Source organism: Podarcis cretensis (assembly GCF_951804945.1).
Source record: "Podarcis cretensis genome assembly, chromosome: 13".
In the NCBI taxonomy this organism is placed as follows: Eukaryota; Metazoa; Chordata; class Lepidosauria; order Squamata; family Lacertidae; genus Podarcis; species Podarcis cretensis.
The window spans coordinates 36524441-36543830 of NC_137182.1; the positions used below are offsets into that span (position 1 = coordinate 36524441).

General features: G+C 41.6%; 1 protein-coding gene and 2 long non-coding RNA genes across 6 annotated transcripts in view; 2 read left to right on the forward strand and 1 right to left on the reverse strand.

Moving 5' to 3' along the window:
• The window catches only part of LOC307201373 (voltage-gated potassium channel KCNC1-like), a 50249-nt gene extending 50110 nt beyond the window's left edge, over positions 1-139 (forward strand). The window contains exon 7 of one of the 3 annotated variants that reach the window (XR_013832691.1): positions 24-48. The gene's annotated coding sequence lies outside the window, so the exon portion shown is untranslated. Of the gene's footprint in view, positions 1-23 lie in introns of all 3 variants that reach the window. The other 2 variants (XM_079950525.1, XM_079950524.1) reach the window with 2 other exon arrangements.
• The window catches only part of LOC307201404, a 124431-nt gene extending 106831 nt beyond the window's left edge, over positions 1-17600 (reverse strand). For both annotated transcript variants that reach the window (XR_013832701.1, XR_013832702.1), the window contains exon 1: positions 16851-17600. This is a non-coding gene — a long non-coding RNA (uncharacterized lncRNA). The remainder of the gene's footprint in view (positions 1-16850) is intronic.
• On the forward strand, positions 157-12387 carry LOC307201405. Its single transcript, XR_013832703.1, has 2 exons — positions 157-10966; positions 10998-12387. It is a non-coding gene; the product is annotated as an uncharacterized lncRNA (long non-coding RNA).
• Positions 17601-19390: the final 1790 nt, after the last annotated feature.

The window sequence follows — 19390 nt, forward strand, 5'->3', positions numbered from 1 at the left end:
TCACTTCTCTCCTTTCCCCACAGCGCTTCCAACAGGCTATGAGAAGTCCCACAGCCTGAACAGCATTGCTGGACTGCGCCTGTCTCCGGCGCCCACTCCTTTCGGCTCGCCTGGTTCCGTCCGACGTCCCCGCTCGCCCATCCCTTCCATCCTATAGAGACGCACCAGGGATGCTTGGGGTTAGCTTGTATGTTCGTTTATTTTTTAAAAAATATATAGAGAAGAAAAAGAAAAAAAATAAGGTAATGCCAAAAAAAAAGGAAAAAGAAAACAAAGGCGGTCAAATGCATTGGAACAAGTAAAACACAGGAGGCATCTCACAGGTGGTGTTGCACTAAAGTTTGCAATTTCTGGAGTGTCCATGAGAATCCCGAGGCCTGAAGCCTTCTGTTCCCGTGGCTATGGATCAAGAGTGGGGCTTAAATAATTTACCGGCGGGAGGGTGAATGCAGGGGGCTGGCTTGCTCAGAAAATCCAAATACTCCGAAGAGGAGGAGGTCACTGAGAGATGGACACTGCAGGAAAGGGGCTCTGGCCCTCCTCTCTGGGTTGCCTGCATTTCTCCCCCTCTTCAACCTCACTAGAGTGCACGATTTTTCTCTGGCCCTGGCTTTGCGCTTTATTTCTCTCCCTTTAGTGCTCTTCCCCTTTTCATCATCTTACTCAGGACTGCAATGAGCCATAGAGCTTAGTGACAAACTTCCTTGGACTTCTCTCTCTCTCTCTCTCTCTCTCTAACACTGTAATCTGTTTTCAGTCTACCCATCTCCATAAAACATATTTCCAAGTGTCAAAACTATCCACACTTTAGATATCCATCCAGTCTTTCTCTCTCTCTGTCTCTTTCTCTTTCTCTCTCCCTCCTTACTTACTGAGCAATTCTGGTTCTTTGAACACATGGACACTCCACAGTCTCAATGGAGAAGGCCACTCCATCCATCTGCCTTTAGCCTTCTATTATCTTTCCTTGGAATTGTTCTCTTTTGTGCATGGATCTTCCATCAATCACAAGCAATAAGGTCAAGTGCTCCCTTCTGCCTGATGCATGATAATGACTTTCCTATGATGTAGATATTCCAAGAACACTCAAGTTCCTACAGATGAAGGAGCTGAGGGCAGGCATGGAAATCAGAATGTGGTTGGGGAGCAGGAAATTCCAGGATTTGACTGGGTCTGAAGGAGAAAGCTTAAGAGACCCAGCCTTCTTCCTTCACGTCTCCCCGCCCCACTTCTCTTCTGTTCCTTTTTTCGTTTTCCGCACACAGAAAAAAAACGATAATGGAGCACTCCTTGTTAAGGTGAGTGCTTTCACTGTGATTTTTTTCCTGATTCCATCCGAAGTTGGGATGGAGTGGCACTTTGATCTGATTGCAAAAAAAAAAGGAGCGGGGAGAAATAAAGAGACTCAACAACAACAAAAATGAAATGCAGGAAAACAAAAATAAACCTATTTTTCAGCAGATATATATATATATATAGAACAACAGGATGAGAACATTTGTTGGCGACCATGTGTGGGGAAATATTTCACCTGTAAGCTTCTCCAGGAGCAACAGAATATGGGGACACATTATTTAGCAGCAGAGTACGGGACATATTATTTTTCAAAGCAATGCTGCTGAGACAGACAAAATAAAAGCTTAAGGAATAGTGTCGCCGAGCTAAACTATTTAGAATCTGCATTTTCCAAGCCAGCATGTATTTGCATGTGATACTGTAAGCGACAATATTTAATGTTATATGCAAAAACAAAAGAAAAAACAACAACACAAAAAAAGAACAACTACAACAAGAGAGAGAGGTATACTTTCCTTCTGGACTTGCAATGCCCTGCAACAATAAAAATCACCAAATTTAGCCAGTGCCCACTCCCCTGACCTGTTCCCATCCCGCAAGGGGTTGGAGGCACCACACGTTGTAGGAGCCTGGTGTATCCTAAAGGGCTTTTTCCTACCCTGGGTGTGGGATTATTGATGGCTGTAAGATGCCGGCAAGGAGAGCTCTGTCACAGAGCAGAATTCAAAAGCCTCATGTTTGTAAGAAAATGTTTATAAATCTGAAACAATGCAAGAGGGAGGAGAATGTTGTGCACACTGTCAACTCATATAAGTAAGCCCCAGAGGAAAAGACAGGACGCAGCAAGGCTGGCGTTTTATTATGTGAGTGTTCAGAGAGTTGGCCCAGCAGGACTGCAAAAAGCAGTGGTTTTGAAGGGTGGCAAAGCTGAAAACAGGAAGTGAGAGTGCTCTGATGTGTTGCAAACTCCATACATAGAGGCATTCTCTGTAGCTGATGTATTTTGGTGAAAGAATTCTATTTTGTCAGTGGGGTATAATACAGAGTGGCATGTTCCCTTTGTAGATGTTCTGGAAGATGGGAATCTTCAGTGCCTCAGCTACCATTAAAAACCGGTTCCCCAAGCAATTAGCAGTTGTAAAAGAGAAAAAACGAACAAACAGCAAAGCACCACTGCTTGTTTGAAAAGTATAGGACCAATCTGACTGAATATTTTTTTAGGTGTGTTAAGATTTGCAAATTTGCACAGCTCCTGTTTTTCCAATTAATGCACTTTTGAAAAATGTAAAACTATGTTTTGTAAGAGGCTTAGGAAATGAAGAGTGAACTGTTGGAAGATGTCTCCTTACAGCTTTTAAAGAGAATTCCTCAACTTGGAAGTAGTTCTGGAGCTTGACTGAGCCAGTGATGGAGGCAGGGTGACTCCTGTGGCAGCCAAAATATTTTGTGTGTGGTCTGAAAGTGAGCTTAATAGGGGAGGATTCTGTCCTCAACCTTGTTGCTTGTTCCATAAGCAGTCTTAAAAGTCGCTCTCTAGGAACGAATATTATGCGTAGCTGAAGTGATTGGTATCCCATAGTTCAGTGCTGATTCTCTTGCTTCTTGTTGGCAGGCCTTGCATTCACAGGGTAAAGACATTCATATCCTTGATGGCTGATGTGTGATAGCCAGAGTTGCACAAAAACAAGCTATCTTGTGGTTATGAAATGGCAGCTGGTAGGCACCGGCCAAACTGATTTATACGTTAACCATTATTTATTCCACGTAAAGCCTGTGCTAAATGCATCACATCTTCATCAGCATCTGATTAGCCTTATGGAGTACAGAGCTGGTCTATTAAATGTTGACCTTAAAGGTCATAGATACCTTGTTGTCATTAAACTTATCAACACCAGTAGCTGCATATCATTGTGGTGGCCAAGTGATCAGCTCTCAGAGAGCTTAGAAACCTTTCCCCTTCCACCACTACACATTTGATAAAACATGTTTATTTGTTTATTTAAAATATTTCTGTCCCAACTTTCTATCTCTCCCAACATGATGCCATGGCAGCTAACAAAAGTTACAGTACCACTGTAAAAATTCAAGAGCAAGATATGTTAAAAGAAAATGTAGTTCATTTCTCTTATGCTAACCAGACAGGAGCAAACTCATTTAGTTCAGACAGTGGGTGCTTAACCCATAGTCTGTGTCAAGCTATCCATAGTAAACAGTTACCAGTTCTTGACCAGGTGAAGAAGCTACCTACCATTCACATTTAAGAGATAAAATGACAAATACTCTTCTCTTATGCCTTCCATACTTTGATTCTCGTAATACTAGTAGAAGTTCAAAATCTCCTCTTACTCATCATTGTAGCAGCATAAGTAGCCTGCTTTTTGTAGTTTAAGCTTATTATTCAAAGGATTTGGTCTGCTGTTGCCAAAGCTACATTTGTACCCATAAAGACTTTAGAAACCTTTGTGTTAAATGAGGAGCAATAAGACAAGCTAAAAGCAAACAGAAGAAGGCAACAGTATGTCCATTGAGAGAAGGACAGTGGAGACAAGACTTCATTCAGACAATCATATCTCAGCCAGATAAATCAAAATATGAATGAGGCTTGTGTCTGCACATGCAACCCCTTCCTCCATTCTCAGAGTACTGTAGTTAAACTTGGAAGCCTTCAATTATTAACTGTATTTTTCCATTTCATTTGAACCAAGACACTATCATTATCATGTTCAGGACAGGACAGGACCTTAAGTCTCCTTCAGACTATGGTTTAAGATCCTGGCTTGTTCCAAGCCTGGCGACCATAGTTTCCCAGTTTAGATGAAGTAGGAAATTGTGGTTGATTCACAATGTCATGGCTTGTTGTGGCACACCAACAGTGCAAGAGCAGAGGCAAAATGCTTGTATACATCTTGGCTTATTTAGCAGAGATATGATTGTCCAAAGTCAGCAATGGCTATTTTATTAGACTTTTGTCTGCATTGTACCCAGTTGTAACATTTTTTCACAGTCCAAATTGATCAAAGGAGTTATCTCACGTGAAAGTAACTTCTTTTTAATGCCCATAAAATAGCTCTCTTATAGATATAACCAAGGGGCTTCTGGGACTGATTTGAGGGTGTGGGAAGTCAGCCAACCTGAGAATCAATGACAGTCATGTGAATGAACCAGTTCCCCATTATTCTGAACTTGGAAAATCAGGTTTGTTCTGTGGTTAGTTAAAAAAACCCAGGACCAAACTATGCTTTAAAATCCTGGTTTATTAACTACCTGTTAGTTAGGCAAAATCACAGATTCCCACATTCGGAAATAATGGGGAACTGTAACTAGTTCAAAAGTGGAAGATTTTAACTTCTTTTTGTGCATGCAGAAAATGAAGAGAGGGGAGGACTGGGTGTGCTAGCTTGAGCTTTGTGCAGGCTTGCTCTCATAACAACAAGCCATTGTTTGCTATCATACCTAGATTGGACATGGGAATGCATTTATGACAAATTATATCAGTTTATACCAATTAAACTCTCATAGCTCACAGGCACAAAAACTCTTTCCTGGGAATTGCAGTTGATTGTAAGGTTATTGGAAATTCTGTGTTAAGAGATCCTTATAAATCTTCCTCCATCTCTCAGTGCTATTGTCCCTAGGTTTCTTGGGGATTATGAACGAATATTAAACCAGTTCAGGTCTGTGGGGTGAATGCTTAGTTTGTTTTGTTTTGTTTTGTTTTAACATTTCAGCTTTGATAATCCAGCTAAAGATAATCTGAATTTAGGATAACATAGTTGAAACATCAGTAAATGAAATATAAGAAAACAATAATGTGAAATATAACCCCAACAATAGCAGATTAAACACTTCAGTATAAAAACCGAAAGCCTGTCTTCACTGCCCATCTGGAGGCTAATAAAGATGGAGCTGAGCTGTCTTTCCTTGGGAAGAGTGCACTCCAGAGTCCTTGTATTACAGCAGAGAAGACCTTGCTCATTGTGTCCACCTGCTGCACATCCAACAGTATGCCCCATAATTCAGAATGGCCATTGGGCACCTGCTATTTCTTATATGTGTGTGTGTGTGTTTGATTTCCAGACCACCTTTAGGGCCCTCTACTAAGGCAGCTAGTAATTTATAAAACTCAATATATCACTAAAGTCAGAAACATATCAAAATTCCATAAAGCAGCAGAGTCTGTTTAAACAGCCTTGCATAATAACCTTTAAAATATTTAAAAATATTTCTAGCCAAGATAAATCCAATTTAAAACATCAGTACTCAAGATCTGTCAAAAGGAAACAACTTAAAGCAAATTGCTCTTTGGAACCCATTTGAAGGCATCCCGCAAACATTGGGGCCACAACAAAAGAGGCACTAACCCTCATGCCACCAACCTAATCAATCTTACTGACCAGGAGGGCCTCTGTAAATTATGGTAATCTCAGAGTTTGTATAGGTGAAAGTGCTAATTCAGATAACTGGGCCCCAAACCATTACAGCTTTAATGGTCAGTATCAAGTCTGAATGAATTTAACCAGCCCAAAGTCAATTCCAAGAGCCTTCCCAGTTGAAGGATGGATAAAAGCATTGTTAGATGCAACCAAAACATTGCCACACATTGTTTACATGTTTCTAACACACACCGTGAAATACATACTCTTAGTTTGTTTCTTATAATCTATTATTTTTGCAAAAGGATTTCAGGGCAAATGACAAAACACAGCATATCATCCATTAGTCAGCTGATTTTAATGGTATTCGTAGAGATTCTAGTTGTCATTAACATTAGGGTCTTGTTGTGTCGAATACGTTCATTATGTGCTAGCCTAGGGATTATTTACTTCCTCATAGGTAATTTAGGTTACAATTGTTCCTTTGGTCTAGTTAAGAGTGGAAGTTCTGTTGAAATCAGTGGGGCTATATTCCTACTAAATGTATTTCAGGATTAGAGCCGTGTTTTGTAGTTTGCGTAAACATCTCCTGATCTTGCTAACTATGCTCTCTCATCTTCATCAGCATGTGATTGGCTTCTCAGCATCACATGCTATTGAAATCATTCCATCGGTAGAATGCTGCCGTGATACTAGCAAATGCCAGCAGTGACATATAAGGCCTAGTTTACATCAAGGTGGTCAATCTGTATCTGGGCTGTACCAGTTAAGATTGCAAATTGGAGCTTCCTTGAATTAATGCCACATACAAATAAATAAATAAATCGAATAGCATAGAAAATTAGATGTCAAGGAAATGGGTTCTTCTAGGCAATATAGGTCCTTGATGATAGTTACATATCTGTGTGCAGCATTATTATTATTTTAGAGACGAACATTCAATTATGTGTCCCATTCCCTGCAGTCCAGAATGCTACAACCATTGTGAGAACTACCCATCAGATGTTCATAGAGGCAGTAATTCAAAGGACCATTTTTCTTAATGATCTTTCAAATCTCATATTTCTACTACCCTGGTTAGCAACTAGGTAGGACTACTTTAGGAAGGGAATAAGGGGTATTGGGCCAATGCTTACATCCCTTAAAAGTGGTCTGTGAGCATGTTCTGTTACACCAATGCCACTTTCTTTACACATTTTATGACTTTAGGTTGCCTCTGTTCATCCTTCAGGGGGCTCGACTTGACCCAGAAATGTCCAATTGCTGACCCATTCTTTGTTTTCATCTAATTCTTATTGAGAAAGGAGCCTTGAGTCCAATAACAGGACCTTGGTTAGCTGAACCCTAGGGTTGCCATATTTCAAAAAGTGAAAATCCGGACATAAAAGTTGAGCTATTTTTAAGGAAATTCACCAAAATCTACATTTCTGACAAGGATTGCCATACATCTGGATTTCCCCTGACATATGAGCAATTTCTGCCCAGACACTGTTTCCAATGGCCGAATACCGACTATGTCCAAGAAATTCCAGATGTATGGCAGCCCTACTGAATCCTAACCTCTGAACTTGAGGACTTTGTGGCCTGTATTCTTCAATGCAGTCTGTTCTTTAATGCAGAATAGTAAAACCCAGTGTTATTGAAAGTACACATTTTGGCCTGTAGGGTTGTGTGTGATTAACTATTTCACTCTGATTATTCCCCCCCTCCCTATTTTCTTAAGAGCTACCACTCCCTATTTGGAAACCCATCCATCTCACATACTATGCAAACATTTCCCCTGCTTCTGCAGAGGCACATACATCCCCCTCCTCCCCAAGAATCCTGTCTAACCTCAACCTGTAACCCCCCCTCCCCAGATAGTGGAAGCTCTTTATGCAACGATTCCTATGCAAAAATAAATAAAAAATAAATAGCTGGCTAGATTCAGGAGAGTGATTGGGAGCCCCTCTCCTCTGGCAAATTTGGGAGAGGGGTTAATTAATGCAAGCTCCTGTCTAAAATAAAATCCCCTTTGCGGTGCATTTTCCTCCTACCCACTTCCGGGCTGGGAAAATGGAGGGCAGTTTGTTAAGTTGGTCATATTGACCAAGATTTCCCTTTAAAGGACACACACAGTCCCATATTAAGTTGATTTAATAAATGTCCAGGTGTGTAACTGAGATAATGGGGTGGGGAGGCATTTGAGGGAAGGGGTGTGTTGACTAAGGCTGCAATCCTGCGGATTCTTACTAGGGAGTAGGGCCCATTAAACACAATGAGATTTCTAAGTAAACATACTTCGGACCCTGCTATACAAGTCTGCTCCCCTTTGATGTGGTGCCCTGCGCCACTCTACAATATTGATACCCTAAAACATAACTAAGCAAACAACAAGCCAGTGTGCTTTCTAACCTGCAGGTGCTCCTGCAGCAGATGGCCTTCTTTATACATCATGGTAACTATAGATTTTCTAGAAATGACTCCCCACCACCACTTTAAAAGTTATATATGTAGGAGAGGAACGGGACTAGTTAGCCTTGGGACTTCGGTGTGTTTTGCATTTCTGCACTTTAAATCCTGCCTCCCACTCACCTATCAGGGTTAATGGGCAATTTCCTTTCACAACATTTTCATTTGTTGTAACTGGTTTCCTTCCTTTGTATGGTTTGGTTTGGCTGGTTTGTTGGAGCTGATCTTCATGTTCATGAAGTACAGCTCTCCTGGACTATACTACTTCAGAATACAGTGGGGGTTTTTCAGGGGGGCGGGTCAGTTTGCATAGGCTCATAAACAGCCACTGATTCATCTGGGATGAGTACAATTGTCTCCAGGTGAGCAATGGGGGAGGAAATTTCTGAAAACTGGATTGAAATAGGTTCTTTGCTTTTCAGTCTGTAGATGGCTTACATGACTACGCATGAACATGACCGCTAACATTTATTTGTTGATAGTAAACTTTGTGGAGTTGGTTTGCCAGTTTGAATGCTCCCCCATTTTAAAAATTGTGTATCTGTAGAAAACTAACATGTCAAGGAGAAGACAAGCCTAGAATCAGCAACATGCTAGCTTTCTGTGGATTATTTTTATTTTGATTTATTTATACCAGTCAAGCATTCTGAAGTAGTACAAGCCATCCTGCATCCTGAAATGGTGGAGTCCCATTAGAGCTGTACCACATGTGTTTTGCAAATTGGTTCTGAATGCAGAGACTGAGATAATGTTGTAACAGCATCTCTACCCAGAAGTACCACAGACCCAACCTAGTAATATTGTCACTTTATTTGTATGTTCTTTTTTTGCTCTATTTTTGGGGTATTTTCTTCCCTGCCCAGATGAAGAAACATAATTTTTCTGTGAAAAGAATTGTAACAGCAACATCAATGTTGCTCTCACATTCAGTATGTTAATTTTAGTAGAATCGTCTTCTCTTTTTTAGTATTTCTTTAGAAAGCATTTGACATTTACATGGCAATAGAAATATGTTTTTGCAGCTTCAAAATATCTGGATTTCTTTTCAATTTAAATAATTTTGGTTTCTAAATTCATTTTGTGCAATACAGGGCTCATCCAGACTTCTGTTTGCCCCACTGCTTTCCCAGGCCTAGTGCTTGATCTTTAGTACTCAGTTTGAGCATCTTTCTGGGCGGCAGAAGACAAGCAGAAGTGTGGATGAGCCCATAGTTGAGTTGCCAAAAAAACAACCCCTGCATTTTTAGGGGAAAAAATGATTCATGCATTTGAGTTGCCAAAAAAATGAAGAAAGAATGTGGTTTTTTACTATAAAATATATATTCCAGGACATGGGGGAAATTAATAAAAAATAAAATGAGACCCCTTTTTGTAAGAAATATGGGGAAATGCTAGTTGTCATTGATATTTTCCACATGCAGAATGCTACCAGCTCTCATTTTTGCTTCAAAAACCAAAACATGTATGCAATTTTTCAAATTTTTGACATTTCTGACCCCCCCCTCTCCAAAGCAGAACAAAACAATCAAATTCAAGCACGTTTAAAGTGTTTACACCTCCCCTGAGATTTGCAGGAAAGGGGGGGAATAAGTTATGATTTAAGAAATATTTTTTTAACTTGAGACATGTTGTGTTTTATTTTCCGTGTGCAAGAAGAGATGAAGAATGTTGTTTTATAAACTTGCACATAAAATATTCATAAATATGGAGGGCTGGAAATTTTAAAATTTGAAGAATGTCATGGGTTTTGAACAAGCTTCTACTATTAAAAAAAATAATCTGATTTGTTTTGGTTTTCATCCAAGCCAGACTGAGATGTTGTATAGAAGAGTATTGATGAAGAGCAGCCTAGTGGGGGCCGAGTTGTGAAGGAACCATCTGGCATCTGCTTAGGGTAGCATGCAGCCCATAACTGAAAATGTCCAGCTCAACAAAGACGATGGGATTAATGGTGTCTTAAATCAGTATTTCACCTGCATACCCTGGTGTTTAACTGGGTACAGAAAGTGCACTTGTGGTAGTTGTTTGCTGAGCGTTCTTTGTGTATGGTTGACCGCAGGGCTTCTTTTGGCCAGAGCTCAGAAACTTTCCAGAGCACAGCTTTGGAACACAAAAATCAGTAACACCTCTGAGGATGCACGGAGTGCCTTTCCTTCACTACTAACTACAATCCATCTCCAATAATCTGGGAGCTTCTGAGTCAGAGGGTGAGGCTTCTGAGAAGGCTTGTGCCCTGGCAGATCTTTTTTTAAGAGCTTATTTTAGAAAGCTTGCATGACAAATATGTAGGTTGGTACAATGCGTATCAAGATGAGAGTGCTTGTAGGGAGAGGGTGTCCATGAAATCTATGAGCCCCACTCACTGACTCAACTTTAGCCAAAACATGCCCCACAGTTATTGTAAAAGGTAAGGAGCCAGGCCCCCAACCTCCCTGTAATTCAAGCACTGTGTAGCCAAACAAACAGGAGAGACACAGTCTAAAGACCTAAGGAAGACTTCATATGTTAACAGAGAAGTGAAGCGCTAAAGTTCTCTGAGAATCATCCTCTGCCCTCCACATGTTTTATTCCAAAGTCCTAGTCAGAAGTATGGGAGCTTTGGATGATGAATTGGCAAGGGAAAGGCACCCTGTACATGTTCAGAGGAATTATTCGCTTCAATCACTACCTGCAGTAGAAAAAAAACAACGCACTTGCAGCTAGGGCATTATAGGAGAGGAGTGAATCCCAAGGCCAGATCTCCAGCTCAAGGTGAACAGGCTCAAGCACTAATGTGAATGTGAGTAAATGTCCCCGGGGAGTGCATGTGGTGGTTGTGAGTCAGTCTGAGGTGGTTCTAGGTTTGTGTGTTGTTGGCCCAAAAATGGATGCTAACAGCTGCCCACTAAGAGTGTGCAAGAATAAGCATGATTTATTTCCACTGTATGGTCATAAGGTAGAAACAGCCCAGGACTTCCATGTCTGAAGCAGAAAATCCAAATGGTTCCTTCACCCCATGATTGTGAAAATAGTAAAATAAATAATTGACAACATATTGGTCTTTATCTACGTGCCAGAATGTGCTGACTGCTTTGTCCTACGGGTGGTAGTTAGAAGCAGGCCTTGTAGCGATGAAGCATAAAACTGACCATGAATGATGACTGAAATTTCTCATGCAAATCTCTGCATTTGATTGAATATGGGCATTAGTGGAATAGTCCGTTTGATCTTTTAGCCATTAGTGTAGGAGTAATTTGTATTTATGTCACTCTTTAGAAGGAAAGTAGTCTTTCAAGTCTTCAATGGCAGACTAGACCACATCTATCCAATTTGATGGATTAAGTTCACCCAGTAGCTGGAAACAGTTCTGATCAAAGGTGGGCTGTTTTTATTCAACATCCTTTAGCTCTGCCAAACTATGCCCTGTGTCTGTGTGCCTGTGCAACTGTCTGGGTGTGTCTGCTACAAGACAATCTCTCCTTACCTTTGCTAAGCTGGATACTTGCATCTAGGTGCATCCCCAAGGTGGGTGGTGGGAGGGGGGAAATATACATAGATAAAACCCTGATTCATTCTGGAGGTACAGGGGACAGAGTGCCCTATTCTCTTGCAAATGGTAGGGGTGATTGAGGCCTTGGAAGGGGAGGGGAGAGTAGACAGCAGGTGCTTGAGGGGGGCTCCTACCTTTCAGCACTGCTTTTCCCCAATGCTGGATTAAATTGGAAGCAAGGGTGAGATATGGAGGAAAGACGGGTGATTTCAGACTCAGGTTGGGTGTGGGCGGGGGGAGTGGAAGTGTGGTTTTGCCCCATGTTGGTGGGGGTGTGGCTTATGGGGGGGGAAGGTTGATTATGTTTGGCAGAGGATGGTGCCAAAAGAGGGGAAGGAGGGGTGGGCTCAGGGATGGTGGGGGAGGGACACAGAGCTATTTTTTCAAGCAGATGTAATATAATAATTATAATAATAAAATTTAGAAAGTGATGCTATTTTTTCACAAATCCCTCTTTTTCCCTCTTCCAGTTGCCACAGCAACATTTTTAAAAGTCCTGTACTGGAGGCATAAGGATTTCCCACGGGGCCAATCGAGGGAGAGAGGACCACTGAAAATGTAGGGGGTGAAGGAAGAGTATTATTTTGCCAAAAATAATAATAATGTAAGAGAAAGATTTCTTTGTGGTTTTCAAAGTGTTCTTCTCCTAAATGTGAGTGATCTTTCTTCTGCTCACACTGAGCAAAAATATTAAATCATGTCAATTGCTCAAGAGGAACAAAACAAACAAACTTTTATAATTTTTTTTATTCGCCCAAAACTTTTCACTCTCTGAAAATGTGCAATTTGACTTTAAAAAAAACAACAAAAAACTTTATCTACGCTCAATCCCAAAACTGAAACTTTAATATGGAATGCTATATTTTAATGCCTTGAAACTTGAAATTATTTTTTACTATTTTGTCATTATAGGTGACCAAAATAAATAAACTAGACCTGAAAAAAAAATTAAATCCTAAACATTAAATTTTCAGGAATTTCAGTGTTTAAAAAAAAAAAACCAACAACATTTCTTTGATCATTCCAAAAAGAAATTGGACAGGAAAATTTCAAACAGTTCAAGAGAGAATTGTAAATGTGGGGGAGATGAACATTTCTCTGACACACACAACAGAAATGCCAGGGTCTTTATTCTACCCGACACCCCGTGGTATTTCCTTCCTTCACATGCAATTCATGTGCCAAAATGTTTTGAATTCTCAAATGAATGTTGAACTGTTAAGTGTTGGGAGGCATTTGGTGGGGCTGGAGGGTCAATGGGGACAACATACACACTTGTATTAATGTTTCGAACCCCTTATCCCTTCTGTCTTTGTTTCATTCTTTATTTCTTCATGCTTCTCCACCTCCCACACAGCCTCATTCTTCCTTCCATTCTAGAGGAGCTGCCCTATTAGACTGTTACAGCAAAACCAAACCAACCAAGAGTCTTGTTGTGGCACCTTAAAAACTCAATATAAGTTCGCTATAAATTCATGTCTTTAGTTTCAGTAATCCCAATTAACTGTCATGGGCTTCCCCCATAAGAATCCCAAGAAATTTTAGCTTGGTGAGACTATTCCACCCGACTCTTGTACTTTCATTACTACAATTTCCCAAGACAGAGGGGAAGATTATTAAACTAGTTTCTGTCTTTGGTGTAGATAAGAGCTAACAAATTTATTGTGATGGATGCTTTCTAATTAAACAGGGCGGTCGCCTGTACAAGTTCCTGCTGCAATAAACTGTTGTCTTTAAGGTGTCACAAGAATAAGATTCTTTGTTATTGTTTTGCTAGGTCACACGGCCTCCTTATTGTCCTCTTGACAGGAAATTATTTCTAAGAATTTAAATTTTGCTCATTCATTCCATTCACATCCAAACCATTCTCAGTTCCAACGAAATAAGCAAAGTATGTTCTCTTTCCACTCCCTCTCCGCACCCCAACTTGCCTTTCAAAGGACTTGAAGATGAAAAGACAAGACAAGAACACAGGCTTAGAAAAAAAAACCCACAAGTGAGGAACTGGTGACTTGCCTCTGACCAGCTCTGGGCACTGGTATCTGTGGAAGGAAACAGACTGTTCCACATATAAGTATTCCTAGCTAGATGGGCACCTGCATGTGCAACTAAGTGTTCCACGTGCAGTTCTGTCCTCGGATCTGGTAGGAGAACCTCTTTTAAAAAGCTAACATCCCAATGATTGACTGCTTTGGAGGGAGAGCATGAATTCACTTACCCTTCCATGCCAAATAGCAAATTGGTAGGGTTTCTTGTTCTGCTTTTAAGAGCTGAATGTGCACAGCCCCATCTCTGCACATGCTCCAGGGGATCCCACAGAACAACTTCTGGCAAAATGCATCAAGAGTTTGCAATCCTGTGTGTGCACAGAAATTGTGTCTGTCTGTGTATATACATATGCACACAGACGTACACAAGCATAGGGCAAAGTTTCTGCACACGCATACATACTTGCGCACACAGGGGTAATAATAAAAGAGTACAGTTGCAGTTTGCATGGATAATCTCTCTCTCTCTCTCTCTCTCTCTCACACACACACACACACAAAAAAAAAAAAACAGTACTAGAGACCCATGTGAGAAAGCATCCCCTGTTTTTCAGAAAGGCAACAATCACATTGGCAGTGAGCACATAAACATAGGTAATAACTTCCACACAACCATTTCTCCAAATACACATACATTCCAAAAGATGTGCACACCATCAGAAAACAAAAGTGGTTTGCATACACATCGTGTCTCACCAAAGCTATCAGCACATAGGGCCCCTCCAGAAATTCTTTTTATTGCTCATTCATGACAATTTGTGCCCCTGATGCTATTAAGGCAGTCACACGTGATCCCGCTTTCAGTATTGTTTGTCCCGACAAAGATTTTGTGTGCAATCACACTTCAAGCATTTCAAGCAGTGCATAGCTTGTAACTTCCTCCTGAAATCCCATAGCTTTCTATACCCCAAGCGTTCTGGTTTATTTTTGTCCCAGCTTTGTTGCATGATTGCCCTTTTGGCCAGCAATAATGTGGTAACATTGGGGAAGCATTGCAGAGCAAACTAAAGCAGAATAAACCTACCACTAATGCACTATTGTGTCAAGAACATGTTGCAGAACATACCCACAATAAAAACAACCATCTGGAGGGTCCCTATATGTTATATAAAGCAGCCCAAACCAATTTAACTGCTATTATAGCTGCTCCCAAGATTCCCAGGTTGATACTTTTTGATGTGTTGAATGTTCACAGTTTGACCTTCTCAATAGGGTTTCCAGCTTTTTCAACTATTCTCTCAAGCTGTGCCCTAAACAATAGCTTGATCAGCAACTAGCAGGCAGCAGGGTGGCCACATGTCAGACTTTACAGAAAATATTCCTCTATTTGGAGGGATGTCTAGTCCTAGTTCAAAGCTTTTAAAAAATCCTAATAAGGAAAGCAGCAGGGGCCTTGAAGTGGCTGGTCAGTTTTTAACACCTGGACAGAAAACTCAGCAGGCACATGGGTCATGGTCTTCCTAATTTTGGTGAGATATGTTGTATTTAGATTTAAGTTATAGTAATAGCAGTTTTAAATTTAAACAAACCTATACCCCTTTTGTCCTCTGTTTTGGACTACATATAAGGGCCCACCCTAGCAAGCAATAACATTTATGTCCATAATTACCAGTGCCAACTGAAAATTTGGAAATCCAACTTACTTAGCTGCTGTTAAAAAATCACTTGTTGAAGGAAAGGGTGTTTTTTTTAAAGAAGCAACTAATTTGCAGTGTAATAAATGCATTGTCTAGATGACCTGCATAAACTGGTTTCTCTGCCATGGCTTCCCACACTGTCAGCTGAGTAGAGTAAGAAGAGGCCAAAGCTCTCTTAACAGAAATAAAAAAATAGTAGCCTCTTCAAAGTACAGTTCTCTGAGGTCCATGGAAGAAGCCATGGCCATTAAACCTATTTATTACTGGTTTAGGTTGTAATACAGATGTGTCCCCTAGGGATATACTTGAAGAAACATTCATGACTGGGTAATCCACACTCAGTATTCACACACTGGGCAACACACAGAAGTGTGTAGCCCATGCATTTACGCACAAACCAGCACATCTATGCAAAGCATGGGCTGATGGCGCTCACACTTGCCCACATAATTCTGCCTCACATTCTCAGGGCATATCCACACTATAATTTTTTAAAATCAGTTATAACAAAGATTCAGATGTCATGGCAACCCCCAACGAATTCTGGGAACTGTAGTTTGGTGAGGGTGCCGAGACTTCTTTGTTAGAGATCCCTAGCCCCACACATAAAACTCCAGTTCTTGGGGTCCCCTGGGGAGGCAGGTGTTGATAATGCCCACTCTCAACACAGATATAAAGAAAGCATATATATACATGTACACCCACAGTCAGAGAGTAGCAGGACCCCACAATATGCAAACCATCTAGCCGGACATGTGCACCACATCACCACAACCGCATCAGTCCCACACTTTGCAGCTGTTTCTTGTGGGCCATTGAGTTTTCCCATTGCTGGGCTGGGCTACAGGGACAGAAAGGCAGCCATTTTGGACTGCAATACAAGGAGGCAACGTTGCTCCTCTTTCAGAAACTTTTATGCTGCTCCCTCCATCGCACACATGCTCTCCCTTTGGAAGAGCTACCGCCAGGTCAATCTCATACAGAAAGCAATAAACCAGCCCCCATTGCCAGCCTGTCCCAATAAGGGAGAGGCTCTCTGTACACAGCAATGCACTCTCACACTCTGCCTTGTGGCGACAGGACAGCACGGGGCATCAATTGCATCACATCACCCTCCAAAGCCAGCCAGTTTGGCAAAGCCCCTTTCATCCTTCTCACCTATGCCCTTTTCTCCTTCCATTGTGGCTTAGACTCAACTATCCCTTATCATTCTAGCTGTTCCTTCTCAGTCACAGCCAGCAAGCCCCTATTTTCTCTTTCCGCTCATCCAGTCCAACATATACCCTTCCATCAGTTTACTCAGCCAATTGTCCATGGCCCACATATTTTCCCATCCACCTTTCTAGTTTCCTTCACATTTCTCCCCCCAAGTCAATCCAACTCAAACATCACATTAAATCAGAATGTATTTCATCAGTAATTTCACCAAAATATGTAGGAAAGCCAGAGACCTAAGTTGCTGGCAATCTCCCATATTTTATCCATCCATGCCGCATGGGTTCTTAAAGTGACTCACCAATTCTTCTGTCTTTATGAAGTCGTGCACATCATATTCTCCAAGGCTGATCCATCCTCGTAACAGATTTGTACGTGATCTTGGTGATACTGGCTCCAGTTTGCACCATGGCTACGGTTTGCATCCACTCCGTCATAATCTATTCATGGGTTCTGTTGGTGAACATCGTCATTAAGCATTTGTCCATTTTCCCTTCCACCCATTTTTCACCTCTCTAGTCCTCCTTCATTAACTTCTTCACATGCACCCTGATGCCTCATTTGTCTTGTACTGCAATTTGCCCAAGAGAGGGAGGGATTAACCAGCGAAATCCAGGCCTGTTGAACCTAGAAGGAGCAACAGGGCCAGACTGGTTTTGGTTGCTCACTACCACCCACCCTTGCATCCTTCCATTAACATTCAACTCTGGTGCTACAAGGGACTCCTGGATGAGGGTTTGGGCCTGTGTTCCCCTGAAAACTCTGTTAAGACCTGGCCCTGCCTCCCATCCCTTTGCATCTCCCCTTGATGGCGATAGAGAGGGAGGTGCATCTCACCTTTTTCCCATTCACAGTGATCTTTTTATTTCTTCTCTCATTTTACATTTCATCCACTCTGCTTCCCCACCAACACTCCATCCTCCCCCCCAACCCTTATCGTCCCCTGGTCTTTGGTCTCTGGGACATTATACTGTCTGCATGAGCTGACATGCCGAGGTTACAGCATGTAATAAAATTATTTCCTTTTCATTTAAAACTTTCAAAAAAAACCCAACAACCTGCATCCAGACTATTATTCACAGGTGGAAAGGGGGTTGGAGGGAGGGACACAGAAGAAGGAAAGCCGGCTTGATGGTGAAACCTGTACTATTTCATCTTTGTTCCTCTGTTGGCCAGAGAAGACAAGATGGCAGCACAATAGGTAAACACCACCCTAGAATACCAGCACCATCTAGGGGATTCTTCCCTAATCAGCAGAGGAAGAAGATTAACACACGTAGTGCCTGCAAGAGATGGCAGCTGGTTGTGGTGTCTGACCTGGAAGAGGATTGCAGGCTACAGGAAGTGTCCCCTTGCCTGCCCTTTGCTTTGAAATCTTAAGGTCTTTCCAGATCGGAGGCTGGGGTGGGAGTGGGAAGCACATGCTATTAAGTGCTAAATAAAACAATAGACCCAGCACCTATGGCACTACATCAGTCCCCACACCTTGTTGCTGTGGAAGATAGGCATTCCATTGCAGGGGATCAAGAGTGCATGACCTCTTAAAAGGGGGGGGGGGGTGGCAAGAAAGTCAAAGGAAACACGTAAATCAACTAGTGGGATATTTAAACTTCTTAAATGGCAGATTTAGGGAGGAGGGTGAGTGACACGTACTAGCCAAAAGTTCTTGTGACAGTAGCACTATTGCAGTCTACCCAACACTGCTTTATCACATTTATATCCCACCCTTCTTCCATGGAGTTTGGGGATTATATGGGAATTTATTTGCCACATTTTATCCCACCATGACCCTGTGGGACTGGTTGGACCGGCCAAAAATCACCCTTCATGGTTGTTTGGAGCATCATCATTGGGGATTTGAACCTAGGACTCTGGGCCAACACTTCACAGGTTCTTATTACTGCTGCAGCTGTGGCAGGGGGCTGCGTTTTCCCTTCAACACAGCCTTGCAGACTGAGTGCAGAGAAAATGATTTTTCACATTTCACATTCACATGCACTGGTTGAGGTTATTTCAAATGTGAAGACGTCGGAGATTCATGGATAACTGTTCCATAATTCCTCTGCAAAATCACCACCACCAAGTAATACCCTTATCACCCAACAAAGAAATGATTCACACATACAACCAAACAAACCACAGCTTGGCTCTACATTAACAAGCCTCGCAGCACTCGAGCTTATGTGCTCCCTCCTTCCTCCTCTTACACATACCAGCTCCTTTCTTGATCTGTCCAAACCATTAAACACTGGTTTCTGATCCTGTTTCACAGGGAAAGTACAAACCATATTTTGCCAATTCAGGCAAACCAGCCAACAGTGGTTTGCCATAAACCAACGAAGAAGTAGGTGGGGATGCCACCTCTTAAAGATATACCGGTATTTGCCTTCTTCTGTGGTTGGTTTTGACTGCATTGCAATTTTCCAAAGCAATCTTACTGTTTTTGAGGAGTTTGGATCTGTTTCCTGGATCAAAGAAAAACTGGGTGACAGACTTCTGCAGGAACTCTCAACTAATTTGCAAGTGAGTAATGACAAAGCCGAGCTGCAATGGAGGGCCTGTGAACATCTATCACCCACATCTGTTAGGCTCAATGAAGATCACACAGGGCAGTCCAAATCAACTCCGTCTCAACCTTTGCTTCCATATGGATGTTGCCACCCCACAAGATCCAACATCTGCAGTAGGGGTGACTTTTAGAAAAACCAGTGTTTAATCTCTACAAATGAGGTGCTGTAGTCCAAGCACCCCTGGGAACTATCAACTGGGAATGCCTATGCATTACTCAGAAAATGGCCAAATGGTTGCAATACCTTAGATATGCTATACCATTTAACATGG